Source organism: Plectrocnemia conspersa, unplaced genomic scaffold (genome assembly GCF_051122295.1).
Source record: "Plectrocnemia conspersa isolate PC_06_02 unplaced genomic scaffold, ASM5112229v1 ptg000011l, whole genome shotgun sequence".
NCBI classification, from domain to species: Eukaryota; Metazoa; Arthropoda; class Insecta; order Trichoptera; family Polycentropodidae; genus Plectrocnemia; species Plectrocnemia conspersa.
In genome coordinates, this window is record NW_028277175.1 from 26,814,656 (window position 1) to 26,820,160 (window position 5,505).

The window sequence follows — 5,505 nt, forward strand, 5'->3', positions numbered from 1 at the left end:
GAATCTAAAAATCGAAGTCTAGTATTATAATGAGGCTGCTGGATATGTATTAAATATTATATTATAATATTTTTTATTATGTACTTATTATTTATTTGTTTGATTATATACATCTCGAAATGTTTTTTTTAATATGAATATCATTGTTTCATGAAGCATTAATGTAATATGTAATTGATTATGAATAGTTGTGAAGCAATTAACAAATCAAAATGAAGTTTCGTACAAAAACTTTGAAATAATTCAAGTCAAAACTTGCCTTTATAAAAAAAAAATCATTAAAAAGTGTATATAATCAATGTCTTATTTATGTTTCTTTATTGTAGGTTTTGCTTAATTTAATTTAACATAAATACATTATAATTTTAAGAGTTCCCTAGAGAGTCCCGATCGCGTCCCTTATTCTCGATCGTCGCAGCCAGGACGTCAAAATCAAAGGTTTTCTCACAATTCTGATCGTAATTTTGTATGTTAAAAATGCAACATATTTTTTTTAAAAAAGATTTATAAAATTGTTGATTGTGATTTATTTATATTGTTTTATTTTAATTATTGCATATTTAAAATTAATTTTAAAATATCGTAATAATATTTATTATTGAAATATATATCTCTCGTATAAATACTTATTTCCAAGGCTTTTTTTACAATATTTTTAATGTTTAAAAAGCATTGACAATATTCATAACATTTTTTTTATTTCTCCATAAATATTACGTCATTATTTCTATTTTTATAATTTTTAGATGTAAAAGTTTAACCCAAAGTTTAAAAATGAAAGAAAATTTCGGTTACTTCACAATCGTCGGTCCCACTAAAAAAAGACCAAAACAAGAACAGATTTTTTTACAATATTACGATTTTAAATGAGTGAGAATCAATTGAAGAACATCTAAACCGAATTTTGACCAATAGGAGAACGCAAAAAACAATTATCCCTTCTCAGAAGTCAAAAATCGCAGTGGGAACGCTCGTTACCGAGCGTTCCCACTGCGACGGCACCGACACGATTTTATTACTTTTGACGTGAATTTTTGACTTCTGAGAAGTAATAATTGTTTTTTCGCCCTCCTATTGACCAAAATTCGATTTAAATACATTTTGACCATTACTCTCATATCAATAAATTTTTAAATAAATAAATCTCTCTTATAAATTTTGTTTAATTTTTTATGCGCTTCGTGGCATAGTAAAAGCTGCTTTATATTTAATTTGAATGATATTTTAAAATAATATTAAAAAAAATATAATATTAAAAAAAATATTTATGTCGGTATTTCATTTTGTAACCAAAGGTCAATTTTTGCCTCAGTATTATTATACTAAATATCAGACCAAATTGCTTTGCACACCATACTAAAAATCAACTTTATTATAAATTCTCTTAATAGTGATGAAGATACTCTTTCCGATGTTTACCTAGGGCTTTCAAGAGTTTCATCTATATTGTCATTAGTCTCTAAGGACTGAGTATTACAGAGCGCCAGGTACTCAATTCACTGGATTCCATTAATATGTATTTTGATCAATTTTAAAGGTTTGAGAACCCTAGGGGTGTGACTTCGTAGCCAGTGAAACTAAGAGTGGAATCTAGTTAGTTTTATTACATTATATTTACATATGTTGCGAAAGACGATAAATGGCGGGTTGTTTTATCCGAGCAGTGGTGAAGAAGCTGGCGGTCAGTGGACGATCCTCCGAGATCTGATTGGCGGCGGGATGTTTGAGTTCATGATAGTATGTTGTCCGCGGGCGGCGGGTGTCTGCCTTCTCCTCATCGGAGTCCAGGTTTAAGTATCCAGGGCTGCAAAGCTTGCTGACTAATTACAATTATGCAGCGATCATCCAGCCAATCGCTGCAGTTGCTTCTTAGAACGGCGAAATAGGTATACCCCTTTAGAAAGCGACAGCTTGATGGGCATTGTCCAAGGTCGTATTGCATTGCAATGGGAATCTTGTGGATCCGGTGATTTATTATATCCGTGAACTTTTCGCAACAAAGATATATTCTCTCAATGACGGAGAATATTTACTGTAAGAACAAAACTCGTGTTATTTATATGGTCGTAACGAGGGCTTTGTGCGTGATCCAATTCTTTACGTTATTGCTTGTTAAAAGTGTAATAAACCTCTTTGCTATTTGTCACACCAACGTTATAAAAACGCACTGGCAAATGAACATGAACAAGAGATAATCGGTCTGTACAAACACAAAGAGTCCAATATACGTCGGTGTAGTGTGGCTATACAATAATCCGAAGTGCAATTGCCTGGTGACAGCGTTGCCAAACCTCCAGCTGCTTAAATTAATTATGACCATTATGCAATAAGTACTTTTTATATAAAAAGTTAACGAAAAATTCTAGTTCCACCCCAAATCGTATATAAGCATGACGTCACTTACTTTTGGAATATAATTCCGTCAGGATCTTCCATCTGGAACTTTTTCAAGTTAAAACTTGACTATTCTACTACATATTTCTGACTTGAAACAAATGAGAGTTAAATTTAACTCACACCAAAAGGAGCTACGCTAAGAACAAAGAAAGCAGCTGTTTTCCACTTCATGTCAAACTTGGTACAGCTACAAAGTCCAAAATCCAAGATTTCAAACCGATCTTCGGACAACACAAGTGTAGACAACGTGATGAAGTAAAGCTACAAGAACAACAACTATTGCACAAAACTGTAGCAAAAAATAATAATTTATAATATCAATCACTTTGTGTTCTACGATAATTAACGTGAAACTGAAAGGCACGCAAAATGTAATTTTTACTTATTAAATTTATATAGTTAATTCAGAATTTACATAATACATACCCAAAAAAAATACATAAGCATTAAAGTAAATACATTGTAGATATTACTTTTATACTTTAAATTAAAAAAAAAACATTTTTTATTGAAATTGCTAGTAGAAACATTGTGTTGGTTCAACTTTCCTTAAAATATAGATTGCAAAAAATATAATAAATTGTTTTACTAATAAAAATAACCTTTGTACTCGTAGCTTAGCATTACCAATTCTGTATAGTTATATTTTTTTATTAATATAAAAGTACATTGACATTGATGCCGTTCAAGCTAATCTTTAATATAATCAAGTTTTTATTTGGCTATTTAATTGATACCAGTACAAGGTAAAATGTAAAAAAATGTAAATTTATACTGATTCCAGAACACGTGGATCCTTGAACGTAAACGAGTCGTTCAAAACCAAAAGTGGTCATCTGCGAATTGCTACAGTGATCATCTGAGTATGTATTATGACATTATCTATAAATAACCTTACCTTTAGGCTGTCTAAAAAACTAACTTTATAATCGGTTTACTTTGAAATTCATGTTTTTTTTCATTTACATATATTATATTATTCTGGCAACCAGTTATCACCAGTTTAGCTGTCACACAATTGATAAAGCGTTATTTTTATATTGTAGTATTCATATTATATAAGACGATGAGCCAAATGAGAACATTAAAAATTCGATTAAAATACTGCTTCATTGCCCTGTAAATAGTTTGAAGAGTGGTCGATAGGTGGCAATGCAAATGACAGAAGTAGCGGCATCAAAGAAAAACAGCGCCAAGTAATTCGATATTTAAACAGGGAAAAGTTAATTCAATTGAAATTCATCGATGATTGAAAGTTCAATAAATTAAACAGCTAGAGATTTGGCAGCGCTATCACTGAGTACTTGTTTAGTACATGCTAACCACATTCAAATGACATTTGTATGTATTTGTATAAATAAAATTGACCAGATTTTAAAAATATCAAAGGATGACATAAAAAGGTCATCTTAGCCATTTTTGTTAAGATATCTAAAAAATGCTCTAAAAAATGAGCATCCGTTAAATTTTTGTTCGAGGAGGACCAAAGAGGACAATCTTCAAAGGTCACCTTATATAAATACCGACTGTCACTTATTTATACGCATATTCGAAAGGTGCTTTTGCGAATGGCCTGAGACTGCCCAAATCTCCGATCGTCACATGCGCTTCTTTAACGTTAGCGTGACCAGCCGCAAATATTTAATAAGGAACAATTATGTTATTACACAACTTGCAGAGGGGGGGGGCATTCCCCCCTTGAATCTGTCTAGGAAAATAAATGTCATTTAATTAAATTGTATGTATCTTAATGACATCGAAATATTAAAAAAAAAACGACCACTGACTGGCCAACTTTTGTGCCCCCCCCCCCCATGAAAAAAGCTGAAATGGGATCCCTGATTCTAAACCAGAAGTTCTTGGGTTATCCCTAAAAAATCTAAAAAAATGATCTCGAATCTATCAAAAAAAAAAAATTTTTAAAGTATGTAATTTCAGTTAAATCATATCGGAATACATTTTCATTGGTAGATATAATTTTTTTTACCAGTGAAAATATAACCTATCTGGCAGGTGCTAGTAAAATCATTTGATGTAAACTTTACCATACGTAATAATACTAGCGTAGTCCAAATACATTTTCATCAGTAGATATATATTTATACTAACGAAAATGTAATTTAATTGATAGGCGCTAGTGAAATTATATGCTGCTCTAAAATAGCTATGAAACTCAATTTGCCAGTTGCGAAACGCCTATTTGCTGTTCAAACCCAAACCTAACCTACACGAATTAACTAAACCAAACTTGACTTAATAAAGTTCTAAAACTAATTATAGTTTTAAAACTTTCATTAGATCTAGTCCAAAATACAAACTAAGCCATCTCGCATATAGCTCCATTGATGGTCTGCACTTGGATATTACATTATGTTATAAAAATATTATAGTTATCTTTACCGATATTACTACGGACTTCTGATATGAGAGTATTGGTCAAAGTATATTCAAACCAAATTTTAGTCAATAGGAGGACGCAAAAACAATTATTACTTCCCAGAAGGAAAAAACCCACGTCAAAAGCGGTAACGAGAAGTGAGAATGGTCGGTAATGAGCATTCTTCTGACTAACGAGACTTCTGAAAAAAGATAATAGTTTATGCACTCTCCTTATTGGTCAAAATTTGGTTTGGATGTGCTTCAATCAAATCTCACTTATTGTAAGTCACAATATTGTTATAAAAAGTCTTAATATGAACGCTAGATAACCGAGTGTTTACACTTTGATGGAGCCGGCACGATTTTATTGCTTTTGACGTGGATTCTAAACAGGGACGCCCCTTGAATTTGGCCAGGATTTTTTTTCTAATGAATTCGAAATATTAAAAAAACAATCACTGGCTGGCCAATTTTTGCCCCTCCCTGGAAAAATCTGAAATGACGTCCCTGCCCTACTTGTTAACTAGCAAAAACAATGTAAAAGTAAAGTTTTATATCTGTAAGTTAAACTGTTAATGTAAATAAGTCAGCAAAACGATTGAACATACAAGTGAATTGTTTTTTGCATAAACAAATTAGCAAACAAAAATTGCTTCTTAATAATCACCGTTAAGGTCACCTTTGCTTTTTAAAGACTTGTTAATAGTAACTATAATAAAACAAGCCACA